This window comes from Coptis chinensis, chromosome 2 (genome assembly GCF_015680905.1).
Source record: "Coptis chinensis isolate HL-2020 chromosome 2, ASM1568090v1, whole genome shotgun sequence".
NCBI lineage: Eukaryota > Viridiplantae > Streptophyta > Magnoliopsida > Ranunculales > Ranunculaceae > Coptis > Coptis chinensis.
Genome location: NC_141457.1, coordinates 103311322 through 103336041, shown reverse-complemented (window position 1 = coordinate 103336041; position 24720 = coordinate 103311322). Strand labels below are relative to the sequence as shown.

At 37.9% G+C, this 24720-nt stretch overlaps 2 pseudogenes across 1 annotated transcript; both read right to left on the bottom strand.

Annotated features, from left to right (window-relative positions):
* LOC147519874 (GDSL esterase/lipase EXL3-like) overlaps positions 1-21182 on the bottom strand; it is a 36907-nt pseudogene extending 15725 nt beyond the window's left edge.
* Positions 18172-19987, bottom strand: LOC147519875 (GDSL esterase/lipase EXL3-like; annotated as a pseudogene). The gene is made up of 5 exons (XR_015214486.1): positions 19926-19987; positions 19837-19841; positions 19552-19770; positions 19138-19393; positions 18172-18549 (listed from the first exon to the last, which is right to left on the bottom strand). The product of XR_015214486.1 is annotated as a GDSL esterase/lipase EXL3-like (transcript).
* Positions 21183-24720: the final 3538 nt, after the last annotated feature.

Here is a 24720-nt window from a genome sequence, read left to right as displayed (position 1 = left end):
ACCCTGTCACAGTCACTATCTCGGGCACCCCTTAAAAATCTAGATTGGATCAGATTCCAGCTAGAAACAGAGGTTCACCGGGTAGAAGACTCTGGCAAGGGGCGGGGCTCCTATCAACACCGCCAAGGGCATCTCAGGTGGCTGCTGGGTTGGAGAACAGGACAAAGGATATAGAGGTGACGCGACCTGGTCTGATAGACTTCAGAACGGTAAGATCAGATTTGGGGAATACTGAGTCAGTAACGATTGGAGATACAGTGATGGAATGCCAACTTTCGGCTGATGTGGACCAATGAATGGTATGTTCGTCCCTAGCCCAAGAGATAGGGACCCAAGAGGGTAATTTGGAATCGGATCATGGGCCAGAGAAACCTGGAGAGGCCTTAGTAGTCTGGGGCCTATGTATTTCGGAGATAGACCTGGACCAGCATAAAGACTCTAATATGAATGGATCTCATTAGGCCCAAGAGGAGAGACCGGGTTCTCTGGAAGAAACAGATGTATGGCTAGGGGTTCTAGCTCTGAAGGATGGTTCATTGGGAACAAGAAACATATCTATGGATAGGGGTGGAATTCGAGCTAATCGAGCTGAGTTTCACTAAGCTCGGCTTAACTCGTTTATTTAAATGAGCTTTAATATAGGCTCAAGCTTGGCTCATATATTATATGAACGAGTCCGATCTGAGCTTAAATGAGCCGAGCTTTGAGAGCCAAGCCCGAAAGTAGCTTCGGCTATTTTACAATCGCGGATGATGGTATTTGAGCTTATTGAGCCGAAGCTTCACCCCCTTTCGTTTATTAAGCGAGCTATAATATGGGCTCAAGCTTGGCTCATTTAGTTAACTGAACGAGCTTGAGCCAAGCTTAAACGAGCCAAGCCCAAGCTACTCAACTCAAATTCCACCCCTATCTGTGGATGATCACGCCTCGCTGTTTTTTCTCTCACCTAGTTCCAAGACAATCATACATTTTCTTGAGAATACCAAGTTCGATGGGATTAATCAAACCACTCCACCAGTTGGACCAGAGCAAACCAACTTCAGATTTATTGGACTACCTCCACGTGGACGAGGTTTTAAAACTTTGGTGTCTCGAGCAAAAAGCAAGGGGGTTGTTAAACAGAGTGCTGGTTTTGAACAATGGGTTGGTGTGGGATCAAAATGGAAGCAGCTTACAAGATCTGACAAAAAGCTTGGTACAATGGACGATGGTGAATGGGAAAGATATTGTCTAAGGATGGTTGCAAAACAATCAAAGAAGGCAAAAAGGGAGGCTGATGATCTAAGTGCTAGAGGTCTGGGACACATGCTTATTCATGAAGAAGCTCCAGTTATAAGTATCTCAAGTGACACTGTGGAATCGACGGAACCGTCTATTTCAAATAGATCTCTAGATTCTACTATTCCATCTGATATCTCGGGACAAGATATTCCAGAGGATCAAATACCATCGGATGCTTTTACAGAATGGGGAGAAGATGATTACTCACTAGAGGTTGGTCAAAATTTGGGGGTCCCCCAGAATGTTGGAGTGCAAGAGGAGGTGTCAATAGGAAATGCGCCTGTGGATCTAGTGCAAGGAAGCTTGGAAGGTGGTGGGTATGAATCTGAGGACAGTATCTCTCAAATTAAGTTCCCACAGCCTAAGCCAATAGCTATTGATGACTCGTCAGTGATAAGAAAGAGATCCTCCAAAGGTAAGCAACAGAGCAAGGCTGAATGTTCAGTTCAGTCAAGAGGTTTTGCTAGGGGTTTAAGTGATGATGCTAAAACAAAAAAGGTCGGCAGGTGAGTCCGAAGCAGGTGGGGGCTCGGGTTCTCCTCCGGGGGTCATGTAGTCTGTCCCAACAACGCATACCTCGTCGACCATGATATAAGTCCGAATTGCCAGGGAATCAGTTCTTCTACGGCAATTTAAAATCTAAAGGACTTAATAGGTAGGTTTGATCTTGATATAGTATGTCTGTCTGAAACTAAGGTTGGGTGTGATATGATGCAAGGGATTAGTAGGATGGTTAAGTATAGGGGTTGCTTGGTTTCCAAATTTGTATGGGTCCGAGTGGGGGCTTGCAATTACTCGGAAAGAAGGAGTGGACCTGGAAATCTTGGGGGCAACTCGGAACCAAGTGACAGGTAAACTTAATCACTACCTTTGTAATGATTCTTGGTATTTTTCTTTTGTATATGGAGAACCTTTAGCTTGCAATAGACATAAAGTTTGGACTGAGCTCAGGGATATTACCACCTTGGTGCCTGGGCCTTGGTGTCTGTTTGGGGATTTCAACGCCATTACATCTCTAGATGAAAAAATATGAGGTAGAAGTATTTTTTGATAAAAGCATGGTTGAGTTTAATGGGTTGATTAATGACCTTGGGCTAATTGATCTAGGGTTTAATGGCCCTAAGTATACTTGGAGTAATAACAGAGCCCCGCAGGACCATATCATAGAGAGATTAGATAGAGCTATGGCTACTGATGCCTGGATTCTCCTTTTTCCAAACATGCAAGTTAATAATGTTGTTAATGCTACTTCAGATCACTTGTCTATCATGAGACATCTTAATGCTAAGGATGACAATAGAACAGAACATGAGAAACCTTTTAGATTCTATAATATGTGGTTTTCTGATAATTCTTGCATGCCTGTGATTGATACTGCTTGGAATTCTATTACTCATGATATGCCTGATATTAATGTGATCCTTAAGCATAATATGACACAACAACATCTCACTATCTGGAATAAGAAGGTGTTTGGTAACATCTTCACTAATATTAAAAAAGTGAATAAAGAGTTGGAGGATGTTTTGAACAAACCTTTCTCCCTAACCAACTATGAAAGAGCCAAGGGGTTAAAATATGAGTTGTTTGATTGGTTGGCTAAGGAGGAGAGTTTCTGGAAACAGAAATCCATTAATCATTGGTTGAAAGATGGAGGAAAAAATACTAGATTTTTCCATCTATCAACCATCTATAGAAGAAGGAAGAACAAGATTGAGAAGCTTCAGAAGAATGGGGGAGGATGGAGTGTGGGGAGAGCTGAAGTGGGGGAAAACATTAATTCCTACTTTAGAGCTCTCTTCAACTTTGACCATCCCCAAACCAATGACAGTATTCTTAACTTGCTTTAATCTTGTATTACTGCTAAGGAAAATGAGATTATGACTGCTATTCCTACAAATGAGAATATTTGGAGAGTGGTCAGAAAGATGGGAAGCTTAAAAGCCCCTGGGCCTGATGGGTTCCAAGGGTGTTTTTATCAAAACACTTGGGACATTGTGGGCAATAGTATTGTTGCCTTTGTGAAGGACTTTTTCACTAAGGGGGAGCTAAACCCCACTTTTAATGAAACCTATATAGCTCTTATTCCCAAAATCAATATTCCTGAGACTATGGCAAATTTTAGGCCTATCAGTCTCTGCAACTTCTGTTACAAGGTGATTTCAAAAATCTTAGCCAATAGGCTTAAGAGTCATTTAAATAAAATTGTCTCACCCTTTTAAGGGGCTTTCATTAAAAGGAGAAATATAGGAGATAATACTGGTTTGGCATGTGAGCTATTTCATTACATGAAAAACATGAAAGATAAGAATCATGGGTGGGTTGCTTTATAGATGGATATGGCAAAAGCCTATGATAGGGTGGAATGGTCATTGGTAGACAATATCTTTGAGAGGCTGGGGTTTAGCCAAAAATGGAGAACTCTGATCCAACAATGCCTATCCACTGTATCTTTCCAAGTCTTGCTTAATAATGGGAGCCCTCTTAATAAGATTATCTCTGAAAGGGGCCTCAGACAAGGTGATCCATTATCACTTTACCTCTTTATCATCATGTCTGAGGCCCTGTCTAGGATGATTGCAAAAGCTGAGGTTGAATAGAAAGTCCATGGGATTAAGATAAGGAAAGCCTCTCCCCCTATCTCCCACCTTCTCTATGCTGATGATTTGATCCTGTTTACCAGAGGCAATCTTGAGGATGGGGGTCACCTCAAGGACATCCTTCAAGATTATTGAGCTGCCTCTGGTCAGCTGATCAATTTTGATAAATCTAGCATATTTTTCAGTAGAAATATCAACTTCAGAAATAAAATCAAGCTGAAAAAGTTCTGGAAGATGAAAATGTTTGACCCAAAAGATAAATATTTGGGCATCCCTATCATGCTCTCTTAAAAGAAGGCAGAGGACTTTGACTACTTGGTTGACAAGATTCATAACAAGATTAAAGGTTGGAAGGCTAAGGTACTATCTCAGGCTGGTAGGGCTACTTTGATCCAGTCTGTGGTACAAGCCGCCCCTTTATATGCTATGTCCACATATATGCTTCCTGTGTCTACCTGTAACAAAATAGACAAAACATGTTGAGATTTCTTTTGGCATGGTACTAAAGATTCAAAAAGTGTCCCCACCATTGGGTGGGACAACTTATGCAAACCCAATTCTGAAGGAGGATTGAGGTTCAGAAAGATGAGGGATATGAATTTAGCTATGGTAGCCAAGCTTCCTTAGAAAGCTGCTATTGATATAAACTCTATATGGACAAAAACCCTTGCCAGCATATATGGAAAAAACTGGATTGGGGATGTTTGGAAACCACCTGGGTATGCCTCATTCTTTTGGAAAGGCATACATAGAATCTTCAACCTCATTAGTGGGGGGTTGGTCTGGGGGATTCATAGTGGTACCTCCACATCCATATTGGATGATCCTTGGGTTGTTTGTAATGGCAAACATAAGATTCTAAGAGAATTAGGAATGGAGGATCCCAGGCTTGAAGATCTCCATGTGGCTGACTTATTTCATGAGGATAGGACTGGATGGGATGAGGCTAAGCTTACAACCTTATTCCCTCCTTTTCTAGCTGTAAGAATCAAGGAGGTTATGATCATACCTTTGGGCCTTGGAAAGGACATGATGATTTGGAGTGAGGATAAGTTTGGGAGATTCATAGTGAAATCTGCCTACAAGTATCTAACTAAGGATACAACAGGGGCGAGTTCCAGCTTTTAACTCCCATAATCTTGTTAAGTTTCTCTCGAAAAGCCGGTTGCCCGACCAATATCCATATGTTCTTTTGGAAAGTGTACATGTATGCTTTACCAATGGGGGATAGGTTGGCTTCTAGGAAGATGTTGGGGGATTTCTCTTGCCCCTTATGCTTCAAGACTTTAGAGACTGATAACTATCTGTTCTTTGACTGTGAATGGTCTAGAGCTTTGTGGTTCTCCTCAGGCTTGGGTCTGAAAATGGAGAGTCAGGGCAGGAATAATGCCAAAGAATGAGTTACTAAATTCCTAAGTTAGAGCAATAGCAAGAGCCAACACATATCCCAAGCTGGGGTTCAAGCTTGCTATCTGCTATACAACATTTGGAAAATAAGAAATGAAGCAAAGTTCGAACAAAGACCTCCAAACAGAGAAATAACTATCAAAAAAAGTGAGGTGGAGGCTTACAAGTGCTATACTGGACTTGCAGCAAGCAACCTACAAAATAAAACTTCTATCCCTCCTGAGTTTCCGTTTGATCAATCTGAATTTGAATCTATGTTTCATGTTATTCCTAATGATTGTATTAACATTAGGTTTGATGCTTCCTTCCAGGTTACTATAGGAGGGGCAGCAGCTGGAATAATTGCTTGGGACTCTAAAGGTAGAGTAGTAGGGGCAGGAATCAAAAGGTTTCAAGCCAGGTTAGCAGAGGAAGCTGAGATGGTGGTTGCTGAGGTGGTAATAGGGCTTGCTCTTGCTTCTGGGTGGAATGTTTTTGGGTAGAAGGGGATTGCTCAGAGGTTATTAAGGCACTTAATAGCCATACTTGCTCCTGGATGTATGAGAGTTTGAGAGACTATGTAGTTAACTTAAGCTCTTTTTTTTCATTTTGTAAATTTAAGTGGATTAGCAAGAGATATAATGGAGAGGCACATTTGCTGGCGAAATAGACTTACCATCATCAGCAGCAAATGGGTTAGCTACCACAGTGTATCCTGGCAGACAATGTTATCCCTGTTGTGGTTTAGGAGGTTGATTATTAATATATAAGGTATTATCGGGGGAAAAAAATGCATTGTTGTTGAAAAAAAGGAGAGAAAGAATTAAAGAAAGGTTGGATCGGTTATGAAATCTGTGGGCCTATATGGATGCCCACCATTGAGCCCATATGGGACACCTCCTTATATGTGTTTATCCTGGTAATCCTTTGGCTTGGTGTTTATCATGGTAATCTTTTATCTTGGTGTTTATCCTGGTAATCATTTGTAATCCTTTATTTTGGTGTTTATCTTGGTAATCCTTTATCTTGGAAAGGAGGTTACCTAGTTATATATAAAAGAAACCTCCTCCCATTCAGAGTAAACTCAATTAATAAGATTTTTCTCTATCTCATTCTCTCAATGATTCAATATACTTAAGTTAGTGTGGTGTCCTCTCTAAGTCTGTTTAATTCAATGATTCAATTAATTACCAGTTCATGGAACGTTTACCGTTAAAATTGTGTTCTCTTCATGGAAAGTCTAGGCCATGATTGTCGTTAATATTTTGAATTTCCTTATTATGAATCTCAAGTTTTATTTTTCTTAATATACTTGTGCTAGTATCAATCTTTACAAATTTATTTTGCTTTATGTTAAAATGTATGGATATATAAATGGAGAAAAATATTATGGATATATGTTTGGTAGACTCTACCCATAAATGAGAAAGACATTATGTATCATATCTAATGTTGGGAGCAAGATGCTCACTTAGACAGTCTATATTACATGATTGTCAATTTAATGAGATAGTCTTCTCGTCGTTAGGGGGAGAAAAGTAATGGTTCCTCTAAGAAAGGCGTGAAGTAACGTCCACCATTTCATTAAGGATCCAAACAATGAATGTGACTATATGAGATAAGGAGAATGATACACTTGCTAGCGGTTACAGAGAAAATGCATAATATTTAATGATATGGTAAAAGTGACCATGAACATGCCAGCTAGAATTGATGTTCCATTTGGACAGGGTCTAAACATGGCGGTAAATGAATCTACTATACGCTAAAAGCGTGGTTGACCTATAGGATCCAAAGAGAGTGCTCCTAGGAGAGAAGAACTGAGGAACCATCTTGTCCAAATAATAGCCAGGTAATGGATGGAGCTCCATAAACAAATAATGAAAATGTGCAAATGTCCAAATTCATTGAAATGCCTATGGCTGCCCATGGAGAGGCATATGTACCTAAAAATGAAATGATCGATCTCAATATTTCATGCATGTTCAGGTGAATTGTGGATACGAAAGCACTTGTCATGGATGACATATTTAGCTATGGTATAGCTATTGGAACATCAAAGGACAATGATGAAAAAGAAATGAACCACGTGTTTTATTGACAAAGGAAAGATTGGCCAATCTGGAATTTGCTATTCAAGCATAATTAAACTCTTTGAAAAACGTGGTGTTGACCCATAGTAAAATCCGAGGTTGGATTCAATATAGTGGTAGCAAGTTTGGTTGGTATAAACTTGATTGGGACACCTAAGGAATTGGAGAAAACTGCTGACTATAGATTTTTGAAATGAAATGGACAAAGCACATGGTTGTGCGAAACTTGGATTTGGATAAGGATCCATTTCGACTAAAGGAAGAACATGAGGAAGTTCTTGGTCTTGAAAATACTCTACTTGAGTGATATTGAAGCATTTATGTATCTAGCACAATACATGCACAAGATCATTGCATTTTCTATTAGTTTCTTATCAAGATATAATTATGCACATACACTTAAACACTGGAATGATGTCAAACACATATTGATATATATTTATGGAATAACTAGTATGAAACTATTTTATTCTTATGGTTCTACTAATGACTATGATCTAGTTGGTTATGCAGTCTTTGGTTATCCATCTGACCATCAGAAGGGTTACTCTCAAACAAGTTAAATTTTTATTAATAAATATGCAGCTATGTCTTGGCAATTGACCAATAATAGTTTCCTTAAATCGTGAAAAATTCACCACCAAGCCATGTAAAGACTTGTTTTTATCAGGGGGGTAATAGAAAACGGGGGAGCATCTTGAAGAATGTGTCCCACCAAGTCATGTAAAGACTTGTTTTTATCAAGGGGAGAAATAGAACAGGGGGAGCATCCTGAAGAATGTATCCCATGGCATATGCACTGTACTCTTTTTCCTTATCTAGGTTTTATCCCACTGGGTTTTCCTAGTAAAGGTTTTAATGAGGCATTATTAAGCAAGTCCCAATACTATTTCAATGATTCTGAAGAATGTTGTACTCTTTTTCCTTCGATTTGGTTTTTCCCATTAGGTTTTTCCTTAGTAAGGTTTTAATGAGGCAACTGTCATTGGATAGTTATAGTGAATTTGGAAGAATGCTACAAAAGATGTATCCACCAGAATTTCCACAAGAATGGTGGACATCCAAGGGGGAGTGTTATGAAATCAGTGGGCCTATATGGATGCCCACCATTGAGCCCATATGGGACACCTCCTTATATGTGTTTATCCTGGTAATCCTTTGTCTTGGTGTTTATCCTGGTAATCTTTTATCTTGGTATTTATCCTTGTAATCCTTTATAATCCTTTATTTTGGTGTTTATCCTGGTAATCCTTTATCTTGGAAAGGAGGTTACCTAGTTATATATAAAAGTAACCTCCTCCCATTCAGACTAAACTCAATTAATAAGATTTCTCTCTATCTCATTATTTCCATGATTCAATAAACTTAAGTTAGTGTGGTGTTCTCTCTAAGTCTGTTTAATTCTAACAGGATCTCCTTTAGTCCTTTTTAGTGACTGAAGAATGTAGTTACTTGATTGTGCGTTTTTAAAATCCCAAGATATATAACCACAACAAAACCGACAAAACATGTTATGTGCCCACGTTAATTGTTGTTCACTTTAATTTTGGTTACATTCTATACTAGAAAGAGTCCGGATTCGAAGGGGGTAACCACACAAGGCGACTTGTGTGTGGGGCGCATGCTCTATCATGTTAGATCTTCTTTGGGATTGAGATCGTCTCATTAACACCGTTGCTTCCTTTGTTACCGAAAATATAGCTATCAATATATTTTATTTTGGAAACTAAATTCCTTTCCTAACCAAAAAATAAAATATGTCAATCTTCTTCCCCGCTAAACTCCTTCGCTATATATCACTTTGGATTTGGAAGTGATGCATCACTCTATTCATTTGTCATCACAGGCGGTGAATGTGTTGTCAACCAAGGTCTCCATCTACTTTGTTCACAAGTTTGGTCGTGGTGTGCTCTTCTTTGGAAACATGTGTTTATGTTTTTCTCTCAAGTAGTAATTGCAATTCTAGGCATCAAACTAACACTCAGATGACTTGAGCAAGGGACAATCCATGTCATGGTTATGGTCTGCATATATATATATATATATATATATATATATATATCAGTCTTTACATGTGTTAGAAAAATGGATTTGCACAAATCTATTGAGATCGATATGAATGAGTAATTTGTCTCCCAAGTTACCCCACTTGAGATGAAATAGGTTTCTCCTGAAATAGTACGTAAAATGAGAAAAACCTTTTCGAAAGGGTGCACTGGTTCGAAACAGTGCATTATGCCGAAAAAGTGCGACCTTTCGAAATGTGCAATGGTTCGAAACAGTACATCATGCTGAAAAGGTGTGACCTTTCGAAATAGGCATTGGTTCGAAACAGTGCTTAATGCCGAAATGGTGTGTCCTTTTGAAACATGTGACTTTTCAAAGAGTTACTTACTTTTTCCCAAGAATCACTGTGTTGTTTCGAAGAGGCACCACTCACCTATAAATAGTGGATGAATTTGGAGAGAAAGACATGTTGGAATCTTCATGTGTATTTCAAATACTTGTGTGTTGTTTAGTCCCACATTGGTGAACCACCACTAGGTAGTGAAGTATTTGAGGTGAACCTCTAGCATAAGGGCGTGCCCTTAGGGTACAAATGCTTTTGTGTTAGGAGGGAGGACTCACCCAAAGCCACACACGCTGCCCATGCCCCGCCGAACCGACCGAAACCGGTTGTCAGTGGCGTGGGCTTGGGCTTGGGCTGGGGTTGTCTAGTGGGTAGTGGTTTACCTATTCCCTAAACTGGTTTTTTAGTGTTGCAGCAAGTTTCGGTTTGCTAGAGTTCTACTCCAAGTTGGTTTTGTGAAACCGACTTTGTGAGGTTTCCTTCTCCCATCTGGTAACCGGATCACCTCTATATAAACACTGCTGTGTCTATAGAGGGTATCAATTACAGAGAGAGAGAGGACGCAGAGATAGAACTCGTGTGCTGCTGCTGCCTCGATATCGACTGAGACAGAAGTCGTGCATGCTGCCACTATAGAACCAGCGAAACAGAAGTTGTTGAAGTCGTGCTACACCCTTCTCTTACCTACACGAAACAGATAAGTCTTTATTGCTTCAATCTTCTTCTCTTCTTCCTGTCAGCCGCCAGAGAGAGTTATATTGCTGTTCTAGAGGGTAGTCTATTCTAGTGCAAAGTTAGACTGCTGTTAACCATTGAATCCTCGTGAGGGAAGACGCCATCGCCTTTACGCACCATTGGAAGGGGCTTAAATCTTTCCTTAAGGACGACCTAATCCTTTGGTTTACCAGGTTACCGCTTATTCTGTCCTTGTCTTCTATTGTTTTCTTTTATCTGCATACAACAATCTTAAGGAAAGATCAAGATGTCTACACCTGTTGACACCACGCCGATCAAAGAAACTAATTCTGGAGTCATGGAAGTAACTTCGTCTATGAGAGATGCTGCACCTCTACTGAATGCTCGCAATTTACCTAATGTGTCAAAGATTGAATCCTTCAACGGTTCACACTTCAAGAGATGGAGAGAAAGGGTATTCACAGCCCTAGATGTACTCAACTATGCAAAGTATCTCACTGATACAGCACCTATGGAGGGTTCTAATGATTTCGAAAGAAATCAAGCTGCTTGGCTCAATGGGAATAAGGTATGTCGTCATGCTATTTTGAGTACCTTGTCCAATGAGATTTTTGATATTTATTGTTCAAATAAGAATGCACATGATATTTGGGAGAGTTTGAACAAGAAATACATAATAGAGGATGCTGGTACTCAGAAATATGCTATTGGGAATTTTCTAAAGTTCCATATGAGAGAGGATAGAGATGTAACGTCTCAAATCCATGATTTTCATGTGGCTTGATTAATGATTTGAAAACCGAGGGTATTAATTTACCCGAATCCTTTGTTCTTTGGATGTTTGATTGAGAAACTCCCCGAGTCTTGGAAACACTATAAAAATAGTATGAAGCATAAGCGTGGCATGATGACTCTTGAGGATGTGATCATTCACATTCACATGAGGAAAAGAACAAGACTTCGGGATGAGGTGTTGTCTAAGGAATTTCATTCTAAAGCCAATATCGTTGAAGGTAATCCCAAAGAAATCTAACAAAACCTCTAAGAAGCGAAGTCCAACAAAAATAAGAATTTCAAGGTCAAAGGCACTTCTTTTAAACGGAGTGGTAATGCCGCAATGGAAATTGTTATGTTTGTGGTAAACCTCGACATAGGGGCTTTTCGGTCTTTATTCAAAGAAAGACACCGATGATCCTCCCAATGCTAATCTAGTTGAGGAGATGATATTGTTGTTCGCCGTGCCGTGGTCACGTTCATAGCCACCGGGAAGAGGAACCGGGTACTAGATTCGGTGCCACCCGCCACGCCCGTGGTGATGTTGAAGCCTTCTCGGATTACATACTAGTGAAAGATGAAAAGGTCTATATGGGTGACTCTAGGTCCGTTCTGTTGAGGGGAACAGCAAGGTTCTTCGGTTAACTTCGGGAAAACCCTTTCACTTAGTAATGTTCTTCATGTTCCCCAAGATTCGCCGAATCTGATTTCGGGTCCCTACTGAAAAGGAAAAGGCGATTGCAGGTGACTTTTGAGAGTGACAAGTTTGTTCGACAAAAGAATGAGGGTTTTGTTGGTAAAGGTTATTGTAATAACAAAATGGTCTTTTCATGTTGAATGTACTTGACAACATTATTATTAATAAGAATGAATCTGCCGCTTATTTGCTTGACTCTTTTAATATATGGCATGGTAGACTAGGACATGTGAATGTTCAAGATATGAAAAGGATGAAAGCATGTGGTTTATTGTCTAATATTTCTGATTTTTCTAATGATAAATGTGAGATATGTCTTGTTACCAGTAACTAAAGCCAACAAGAAACCAACAACATCAATGTGGTGTCTAGAGATAAAACTGATTACTAACTCTTATTCATAATGGATTTGGGTGAATTCGGAAGTACCATGTCTGCTCTTAGGGGAAGTTTTATTATATTACATTCATAGATGACTTCTCTGGTACACCATGGTATATTTACTTAGACACAAGCATGAGGCGTTGGGCTGAGATGTTTCTCAAGTCAAAGTCGGGTTGAAAACCAAATTTTAATCGTAAGATTAAGAGACTTAAACATTTAAACCGATAGGGTGGAGAATATGAGTCTAACCCCTTCCGGGACTTTTGTGACAAGAGTGGCATTATTCATGAGACTACTCCACCATACATACCTCGAAGTCTAATGGAGTAGCAGGAACGGAAAAACGTGAACTAAAAGAGATGATGAATGCTATGCTTGTAAGTTCTAAAATTCGACAAAAATGTTATTGTGGGGAAGCAATTTCTATCCGCATGCCATATCTGAGTTCCAATAGGATACCCAACAAGAAAACCCAATAAGACACCATATGAGTTATGGAAAGGTCATGTTTGAAATACCCTACATACTTAAAAAAATGGGGGTGTCTTTAGTAATCAGTTCTTGTGAACTCAACCTAAAAAATAGAAAATTATATTGGACCTAGAAAACAAAAACTTATTGATTGTATGTTCATTGGTTATGCTCATAATAGTATATTTCCCATATAGATTTTAGTAGTAAAATCGATAATAACCTTGTCGATGCTAACACTATTATAGAGAGTAAAAATGGATTTTGATTTTTTTGAGAATTTGTTTCCTTTGAAAATTGGCATTGATCAGAGTTGGTAGCCCTAGTGAACAACAATCAACTTCCTTCGAATTTTATCAACAAGAAATTCGGAGAGTAAAAGAATTGCAAATCCACCAATTTTTTTTTTTTCTGACTTTACACATTTGTTCTTGATGATGATCCCTTCCGTATAATGAGGCAATCGGTTCTCATGCACCTTTTATGAAGGATGCTATACACTCGAGCTAGATTCTCGATTATAGCTAATCACACAATGGGAGATAGTTGATCTACCTCCCTCGGTAAAACTGAATATGCTACAAGTGGATCTTCAAAAAGAAATTGAAACTAGATGGTTCCATTGAGAAATACAAGGTTAGACTTGTAGTCAACATAAAAAATGGGTTCTCCCCTAAGAAAGATGGACATTGACTATTAAATTGATACTTATGCCCCCCATTGCAATGAATATTAGGGATTTCTTCTATAAGAGTTCTAATGGCTCTAGCTGCTATTCATAATTTATTTATTCATCAAATGGATGTAAAACTTTCATTTTTTTTCAATGGTGATCTTGATGAAGAAATATATATGATGGGCATCTTGAGGGCACGATAGTCCGTACAAATGAGCATAAAGTATGCAAAGTTAGTTAAGTCTTTATATGGGTTGAAACAAGCCTTCAAAACAATGGCATGAAAAGTTTGATAAATTCCATGATGTCTAATGGATATCACATAAATGATTCTTATAAATGTATTTACTTTAAATCTTTTGATGTGAATACATATGTGATTATCCGGTTGGATATGTGGATGACATGTTAATCATGAGTCCTAGCCTTGATGTTGTGAGAAACACCAAGATGTTTTTATCCTCCCAATTTGAAATGAAGGATTTGGGAGAACCGGTGATGGTTGAATGGTCAAAATCATCAAAATCGTAAAAGTTTGATGGCTATATACGCCACAAGAGCATTATGTTGAGAAATGTTTTGAAGAAGTTTAACTTTTATGATAGTAAGCCCGTGGTCGATACCTTATGGGGCAAATAGTGAACTTTCAAAAAATGCTCAACATGGTGTAATTCGTAGTTTGATATGCCCAAATTATTGGTAGTCTCATGTATCTATATGAATTGCACTAGACCGACATTTTTTATGCATTTTAGCGGTAATAGGATACACTCATTGTCCCAGTGAGGAACATCCCAAAATCATTAGAGATTAGCCAAGTACTTGAGAGGAACAATGAATTATATACGCATAAGGTTTAGACAAACTCCACCTGTTATAGAGGTTATTGTGATGCAAACGGATATCCGATTCTCATGATATCAAGTCCACTAGTGGTTATATTTTCACCCTGGTGGATTTTAAATCTTCTAAAGACCTTGATAGCTCGTTCAACCATGGAGTCCATTGTCCGAGCTTATTGCTTTTTAGATAAAGCAATAGCCAATTGTAGAATATCCAGAAACCTCTTGGCGATCTTCCTATTGGTACAAAACCGCTTCCAAAAAGCATGGTTTTGGGAAATTATCGCCGTGCCGCAATAGCAAAGGCAAAGAGCAAATTGTATAATGGGAAAAAAGCAGCATATTCGCCCGAGAATACGGTTATAAAGCAAAAAATGGAATCTGAGTTGTGGCTCTAGATTATGTGAGGTCGAACACAAAATTTGGCCGATCCTCCGACAAAAGCCACTTAACAGAGACAAGTTTATAAAACCGATACTAATGTTAGGGGATGGGACTTTTGCCTTAGATAAAGGGCTTACAATCGATAAACCCACCCAAGTGATGTGGATTGAGATCCCATGAAGTAGGTTCAAAGGGAAAAACAGTCACCTAGTTGCTCTTTGTATGCTATTGTCTTTATTTGAGATTACGCCCCACCCTATGACTAGATAGCATTTTTTGTAAAATTTATAACTTGAATATTTTTGGATGAGTTATTTTACTCTTAATGGAAATAGTCCATTATTATTTATAGATAAGTATTTTAACTCTATCTATCTACATTGATGGATATCCATGATTCAATGTAGAACTGGTTAGTGGGTGTTCTCTCTATGGATATTTAATTCTAAATATCTCCTTTAAGTCCTTTTAGTGTACTTAAGAATGTAGTTACTTAACATTGTGCGTTTTAAAATCCCAGTATATATAACCACAACAAAACCGGACAAAATGAAAGTTATGTGCCCATGTCCTAATTTTTGTTCAGGGAATGTTGGTTCAAAGATTTTTAATCCACCACTTTCCGGATTATAAGACATGTTACCCTATGAAGGCGACTTGTGTGGGCGCACACCGGTATCTTATTAGATGTTTTTCGGATTCTCTCTACATTTCGTTAACCCATTTCTTTTTGTAATATCCTATTCCAAAATAGTGGGGGACTATAAATATTTTTAGTGGGGATTTTGGAATCTTCATGTAACAAATTCAAATACTTGTGTGTGTGTTTAGTCCCACATTTCCTAACCACCAATAAAATATGTCAGGTATTCTTCCTGCTAAACTCCTTCGCTATATATCAAATGCTTTGGATTTGGAGGGAGGATGCAAAGCCATTATATTCATCTGTCATCAACCATGGGCAGTGAATGTGTTGTCAACCAAGGTCTCCATCTACTTTGTTCACAAGTTTGGTCGTGGTGTACCTATTCCCTAAACATGTTTTAGTGTTTCTCTCAAGTTTCGGTTTGCTAATTCTCTACATCAAACTTGGTTTTGTGAAACCGACTTTGAGCAAGGGACAATCCATGTCATGGTTATGGATCACCTCTATATATATATATATATATATATATAGGTATCTTTACATGTGTTAGAAAGGACGGACGAGATAGAACTTCGTGTCTTTCTATTGAGATCGATATCGAATGAGACAATTTGTCATCCCGCCACCATGTAAATGAAATAGGTTTGTTGTTGAAATAGTCGCGTACACCCTAAACCTACAACGAAACGATAAGTCTTTATTGCTTCAATCTTCTTCTTCTCTTCCCGCCGGTAGCCGAGAGTTATATTGTCGCTCTAGAGGGTAGTCTATTCTAGTGCAAAGTTAGAAAAAGTGTGGACCGTTAACCATTGAATCTGGGAGGAAGACGCCATCGCTAATTGCCTTTCTGTGTCCATTTGAAGGGCTGCTAAATCTTTTCAAAGAGACACTTAATCCCAAGAGGTTATTACCTGTTATTCTGTCCTTGTCTTCTATTGTTTTCTTTTATCTGCATACAACAAGACACACCAGATCACATAGAGTTCTGATATTTCTCTTCTCCCTTTATTCTTAGTCAAATACTATGTTGTGTTCGCTGATTCTATAGAATTGAAGTGCTAGCTTTTTATAGAAAGAAATTTGTTCTATCTTGGGAGACAGTTTCCTATCAACCTTCAAGCACTGTGAGTAAGTTTGGTAAATTTGTCTTAAGGACATAGTGTATCTACACTAGGCTCGCATTTAACTAAGAAATACAAGACACATACAAGACAAAAGGTTTGTATAGTTTGGTAATTGGTAAAGAGTAAGTACAATTAAGTTGTATATTCCTAACAGCATGGTCACACTGGGATAGCTAATCCCAAGCGAGACGTTCCCACTGAAGGCATGGCCGGCTAGACAAAGTGTAACAGTGTGTGTGTCAACTTGCTTTTCACGTTTGTGATTGTACGAGCCTTCCTCTCAATGCTCTGCCATTCAAAATATGGTATATTTGCATTCTTTTCCGGGTAGGAGCTCATTATGTCTATCTTTGTACTCTTTTTGGTCCCAGAACAAAAAGGGCCCAAATTGAGGAGATGACTGAGCGCGTGTATGGAAGCAACACTGGTTATGGAAGAGGTTCATGCATGGATGATGATGTGATGCCGTACAGGATCTAGCAGATGCGTATATGCTGGTGGGTTTTGGTAGTATATGCTGGTGGGTTTTGGTAGTTTGACTACTTCCAGTTGAGGGGCACATGCCCTTGGTTTGATCTATTAGAGGGGGTGCACGCCCTTGGGCTATTTTTAGTCAGGTCTTTTGTTTTCCGTAGGAATTAGGTCACTACAGTCTTTATTCGTTTATATTTATGGACGCCTATTTTGTAAAAAGTACTTTGAGATTTTATCAATTTTATTAATTGTTTCTTGGTTAAAGAACGATTCTTTGATTGTTTGAGAGCTAACGAGCACTTAGTCATACATTATGATGACAACAATTTTAATGGCGTTGAAATAAAGGGGAAGAACAATGGTTTTGATCCTACTTTATACAGTTGTAAAGGGTGTTCAACTAACAAGCCAGTGTCTATAGTGACTGAAAATACAAACAAACTCGGTTGTTGCTGGATTAGCGATTGACATCTTTTATTTGTCGGAAAGGAATTTGAGTTTTTGCATATTCTCTTTATTGTGGATTTGTTAGATTTAGTTTCCAAAATAAAAAATATTGATAGCTATATTTTTTTATAACAAAGGAAGCAAACAGTGTTAATGAGATGTTATCTAATCTCAATCCCAAAGAAAATCTAACCTGGTCGAGTGTGCCACACAAATCGCCTATGGCCTTGTGTGCTTACCCTATCTGAATCTGGTTATGAATTTGGTTTTATGTACCCTTTTTGAATCTGGTTCTAAATCTGGTTTTATGTACGAGTTAACAATTATTAAACTTAAATGTAATGAAGTTGTTGTAATTAGCTACAAGATAAATGGTATATAGCGAAGTTGTCGGAATTATATATAATGAGAGATCCATATACAACAGTTTATATAATGATTTATATTTCACTCTACAAATTTACTTGCGATTTGATTTTGTGCATGTTATCTTTCCACCATAACAATCCTGCACAAAATGAGTTCATTTGGAAAATTTTAAAGATGCCAAAAGAAGGTTGCAAAATATAATAAGAAAATTTTATTTAAGCTTAAATGCTTAAATCAATTATTGCGAAAAATAGAGTCATTTGGAAAATTTAAAATGTTGTATGTCGAAAAAACATAATCAATTATTTCATTCTTAAAAATGTGGGCAGTGGTTCACTGATCCATTTTCTACCCAGAAACGGTTTGGCTATATTTTCTACAATCAACAAAAACCTAGCGGACCACTGGACCCTCATTAACTTTGTATAATGTATATTGACATAAAAAAAAAGTAATTCATGGAATTCACGAGCAGAATTAAAAAAAACACATCGTGTTGATCGCATTATTGACCATCATGGGATACAAACAGGAGATATATACAAATATCAAATTAGAGATTTAGAGGTAAAGAAACATTTAATTTGATTAGATAGGGACAATCGATCTTAATCGATCTGAAACAAATAGATCTAAAGAATTGGCATGGTTGGTCGCACTTCAAAATAAAACTTCCATATATTTCTTGAGAAGGAAGTCCACTAGCACCTGGTAGACTTTTTGTGTGGGGGTGATAGGTATCCCAGAATACATAGTTGGAGACATTTTGACAAGTTGTTGGTTCCAGAGTGTTACATAATACGGCAAACTCTATGTTTCCAGTGCCACAACATCCTCTATCCCCAACTTCAAACCCTAAAATTAGTAAAGCCATACATACGAGAGATTAGTAGCAAATAAAGGGCTCAAATCTTATATGTTGGTTAAAACTTGCGAATTGTTTATGTGTTTTTTGAAATAGAGGCAATGTGCATCCTTATCCGTCATCACTGCTTCAGAGGTGACGAATTCAAAATTCTTGATCACAGAGCCGCAGTGGAGAATTCAAAATTCTACCCCGGCCCGGGGGATAGTTGCATAGGTCAAGTTATGCTGGGCCGGGGGTCAAGTTATGCTGGATTATGTGGATACAGTGAGCAATTGGGCTGAACGCTACATTCTCAGTAGGCCGGAATACAAAACTATAGAAATGGGATACAGTGAGCAACTTAAATTTTTGGGTTAGTTAGACTTATTTTATTACTAGTTGCCATAAGTGTTATTTTCCATTTTCAATCATAGACTGGTATTACTAATATTTTTGAAAATGGGGAAATAACACTAATTGCAACTAATAATGGAAGGTAAGTCTAATTAATCCTAAAATTTGTTGGTACTTCTGAGTTCTGATGATGGTAATGAAGATTGAAGACAACGACAGGTGAAGAAAACAAATGTAATTACCGTAACGATTAGGGTACTTTATGATATCAAGTAGGGGGCTGTATATATCTAAGTAGGTGACTTTTCCATCTTGCAACTTGTTACTTAATTCTTGAAGTGCTGGAAATAGCTTGGAGTTGTACAAAATTGCTGCTTGGTTTTCCATTTCTTGACATTCTCTTTCTATATTGCCTGCTAGAGTTCTCTGTTCTGGCAAACATCCAACTGGAGGAGCGCTTAATACCCCAATCCTCCGTGCTCCCAAATCATAAAGCTCCTTCAAAATTTTCCGAAAAAGAAAAAAAAAAAATAATAATGATGGCTACATATCAAAGTTTAATGTATTTGTCGAGAATTATGTTCTTGATAAATAGAGCAACTTTTTATATTGGTCAAATATGATATGATAGTTATGACTAAACTGAGAAAGTTTACCTGAATGAAATTAGAAGCCTTTTGGATCAAGAAATCTGTGTAAGATGGAATGTCATAACTACTTCTCCTAAAAGTAGTATCAAAATAGTTGATTGATAGATCGTTGCTCCCGGCCACTAAAAATATATACTGTCCTTCAAAATGCTTGCTGTCCTTATTTCTCCGGTGGTCGCCTTCAAATTATACACTCTTTGAACATTTCTAATTGTTCGGGTAGCCCTATTACAAAAAGCCATTCCAACAAACGAAATAATTAGAACATTTAAAAAAATTTACGAAATGTACATGTACTACACACACTCAATTTTCTCAATTAGTAAATATTTTAAAGAATTTCGTATGGTTCAACATTTTTATATATGTATTAAATTTACTTTTGTGGTGTGTGTGTGTGGGTGGGGTGGGGGTGTATTGTTTTAACTTGTAAGTGATCCATTATTTTTTATTTAAATCTTAAAAAATCACAAAAAAAAAGATAGATAGATAGATAGAAAATAAATACCAACAGTTGAGCTGTGAATGGATCTAATCCTGAACCACCAGAAGCAAAGCTCACGCCTGTAAGGAGGTCTTCTGGTTTTAAGGTTGGATCATTGTAAGCAGGTAAAAATTTCTTAATTCCCAATGCATCAACTGGCAAGAAGGAGGAAAATCATTACGACATTAGAGAGGCTGGTATTTGCTTTTATGTAGTGGCCCCCGCCCAGAGATCTGATTAATTTCGATTGGCGCAGACCCCGACCATGGGCCTTTCATTTTGAAATTTTAAATCATATCCTTGCACTAGTTAAGGTGGGAACTTGGGATATTGCAAAATGACATAGACATAATTCATGTGAATTATATCGAAGATTTATATTGCTCAGTAAGTAAGACCTCTTATGACTTATGAGTGATGACAAACATATTAGACTGACAATCAATGATTAATGTTTAGAAGCAATAATACGTAAATGAGTTGCACAAGTGCCATAGTGGGAATTGCTCCTTCAATGCGTCAAGTGAACCTTTTTAAACCAAACAAACAAAGAAACAAATTCTCTGCTTGTGAGGTGGTTTGTACATACACTAGTCCTTTTAAAATTGTTTCATAGAGTTCCTCTATACTATATAGAAGCTAACAGGCATACAGCTATACTAAGTTCTTTCACTGGACGTTCAAAAACATTTTCATGTTTATTACGAACTTTTCAAAAGTCAATATCCCATATACCATGAATAGTTATTACTAATTTCTAAAATTTTGGTATATATATATGGCTTTTACTACTGTCAGTAGTTAAATTACCTAATAAGTCTGTAGGAATCTTTCCATTGCTGAACCGTCCAGTTGGTCTTCCACCCATGAAATCCTTACCATATGGAGGAAAATTGCTCCTGGCTAATGTAGGCAGGTGGTTGTTGTTACCAGGATCAACGATTGAATCTCCAAATGCAAAAATAGCTGGGACTTTTACATTTTTAGGTAAAGGCGTTGTAGCATGAACTTGAATGTTCTCTACTGGAAAATATGATAGAAGAAGAAGAGAAAACAAAATTATATAAATTGAAGGTGAACCCAAGTTCAGCATTATATTGTGTGTGTGTGCCAAACGCTGAGGGGAGCCTGTAGGAGAGAGTTTTGAGCTTGAATGTTGATCAAACTTCAAAGCCTCGTTTTATATAGATGGCCAGATGGATAATATATACACACTTATAACACGTGGTATTTTTATTTTTGAGCCCGAGACTTTTACACCTTACAAAATATTTTGGACATGTGTCCATTTATATAACACCAGAATGAAAGAAACTAAAAAAAATCACTACAAATTAGGAAAGATTCTGTGCGTGCTTATCTCCCTCGCAGTGGCCAATTGTTAGGTAACTGTCAAGTTTTATGAAATTTGCTCAAGTAACGTTCTGATTTCGGATGAGATCATTTCTTTTTCAATGTCAATTGATCCAGTTAGCCATTTTTATCTTAGATTTGTTTTTCGTTTTACCAATCTCTTTTTTCTTATAATTTATGCAGCAAACTTCCTATTTAAGGAAACGTTGATGATGGAAAATCAGAAATCCTTATTTGATGGTCATTCCCAATTATTAGCATGGAAATTTGGTTATGTTGTGTAATTATATGTACATGAATGTTTTCGTTAATCAACCATCATATTAAAACTTAAACATGAAAGAGATTACAATCTAGAGATGCAATTAAATGCATTGTGGATGTGTTGGAGTTATCCCTCACATGAGGAAAAAAGAGAAAACCAGTACTATTCGTGTGAAGAGATGCTCAGATTGGTCGTAACCAAGGCACGCCCGCGCTCTTGCCGTGAAAAAAAAGATAGTTTTTTTTCAGCCTCTCACAAAACATGTCTACGGGAAGTCTGGAGATGGAAAAATAAGAGGGCGTGCGAGCGCTCATATTGGCCTTGACAAGACCGCGCCATCACTCATGCCTTAACATCTCAAGTTTCTGATTTTTCTACAATAACGTGAAATTTCGCAGACGCGCTGAAATTTCAAATTACTATAAAAACTGAAGTTAGATTTTGGAAAACCAAGTTATGAATAGAAACCCAATTTTGACAGCAATCAAAATTGAGAAAAACCGCTTGCAAAGAGAAAAGTTTGTAAGGAGAGATAAATAATCTAGTAAGGTATTAGAAGTTGTTCTTCACATCATAGTGCAAAGCGCGCACGCGCTCTATTTAGAACACAATTAGAGCGTGCCCGCGCCTCGAGTCAAATACACTGCATCGTTTGTTTTGTTCCTATTTAGAAATTTGTAATCTCTATATAAACAATTGTAATCTCTTTATGAATTAATCAAGTAAATATTTTCAAATCTCTCTCTCTAATTTATCATGGTATCAGAGCAAATTCCGATCCAAACCCTAACCACTCTAAGCTTCCGCCTCCTCTCAATTTTCAATGGTCGACGCCTCACACACCAATAATGACTCTCCTCCAGATTCTGATGATCCCTTCTTTGTCCACCACTCAGATAGTCCCACGGCACTATTCTCGTCTCTCTTCTGTTATCTGGTGACAATTATCTGACTTACTTACGATCTATTTCTAGAGCCTTTCGAGCAAAGAATAAGTTTGGTTTTGTCGATGGCTCTGTCACCTCTCCCACTACTCTCAAAGAAAAATCCAAGTGGTCGCGTTGTGATGACCTCATTGCTTCATGGATTCTCATTTTGTTACTCCAGATATCCGTGGCAACATCCTCTATGTCGACTTTGCATCCGAAATCTGGAAAAATCTAGGTGACCATTTTTCACAAACTAACACACCCAAGGTCTTTCAACTGAAGGATTTTGTCACTCTTATCAAACAAGACAATCGCCTGGTATCTGTTTACTTCACTTTACTTAAATCTTTATGGGATGAATTAAGTTCTTTGTCTATTATGCCTGTTTGTACTTGTGGTCATGCATCTATTTTTGCCAAAGAGGTTGAAGACGGTTGTTCTATGAAATTCATGTAAGGCCTAGATGCTCGTTTTCAATCCATTCACAGTCAAATTCTCTTAATGGATCATTTTCCTCGTATGTCCAAGATTTATGTTTTAGTCCGACAAGGAAGATAAGCAACAAGAGATTCATGCACTCTCTTTTCCTTCTGCTCCAGACGCTGCTGCCCTGAGTACCCACTTTCAAAAGACCAACTGGGCTTCTTCTTCGAAATCAGGCCCGTCGAAACCTCCACAGCAAAACACTGGTTCGCAACAGCCTCGAGCGCGCGCACTCTCAGATACAGGGCAACCAGAGCGTGCACACGCTCATCCATTCTGCAACCACTATAATCGAGTTGGACATCATATTGGTACTTGTTACAAACTGCACGGTTATCCGCCCAAGCCTGCTCAAGCCAATTCGGTTGCTACAGACTCCAATTCTCCTGTTTTCTCCACTAAATAATACAACCAACTTCTCAGTTTGCTTGATTCAAGTAGTACCTCTTCACAAGCAAACCTGACAGACATATTTCTCTCGTGTTTTTGCTAAATCCATATGGATCATTGACTCTGGTGCCACCAATCATGTCTGTTCATCATTACTTCTATTTTCTCAGTATCATACTTGTTTAACCCATTTTACTCTTAAACTTCCGGATGGAACAAACCATTTAATTACTCATGTTGGTAGTATTATTCTCTCTCCTCTTTTGCGTCTTGACAACGTTCTGTTTGTTCCCACCTTTCATTTTAACTTGTTTTTCATTAGTGAACTAGTCAAATCTCACCCTATCTCTGTCACGTTCACTGATGATTCTTGCCTTTTTCAGAACCAGTTATCAAAGAAGTAGATTGGATTGGGACGACTTAATGGGGGACTCTACCATCTCCAACTAGCTTCCATTTGCTCATCCCACAACTTTACCACCAATAATTTATGGCATTATCGCTTAGGACATCTCTCTTCCATGCCTTTATAGATTTTAGATAAGCAGTTTTCTTTCATTTCTAGTTCCAATAATACTACTTGCAATGTATGTCCGCAAGCTAAGCAAACACGTTTATCTTTTTCTCATAGTTCAATAAAATCTATTAGACATTTCCAAATGATTCATTGTGACATTTGGGGTCCTTTTCATTTACCATCCTATTCTAATGTTCATTTTTTCTTAACTATTATCGATGATTTTAGTCGTGCTACATGGATTTATCTTATGACTGTCAAATCTGAAACTGCAAGCATTTACAATCCTTTTTTGTCATGGTTCATACTCAATTTCATTCTACAATACATTCCCTCATATCTGGCCATAGCAACATTGATGACCATTTTCATGAAATCCAAGTCCTTCAATCCGACAATGGATCCGAATTTATATCTCATAACATGCAACAATTTTTTTCAAAACATGGGGTAATCCACCAACGTAGTTGCGTTGCTACTCCCCAACAAAATGTTGTTGTTAAAGAAAACATCGTGACTTACTCAACGTTGCACGAGCGTTGCGTTTTTAAGCTCATCTCCCACTATCCTTCTGGGGTGAATGCATTCTCATCGCAGGCTATCTCATTAACAAAATTCCTAGCACTTTGTTAAATGACAAATCACCTCATGAGCTTTTATTTACAACACCTCCCACTCTTGCCCATCTTCGTATTTTTGGTTGTTTATGTTTTGCTCACAACACTTTCATTAAAAATAAGTTTGATCACCGCAG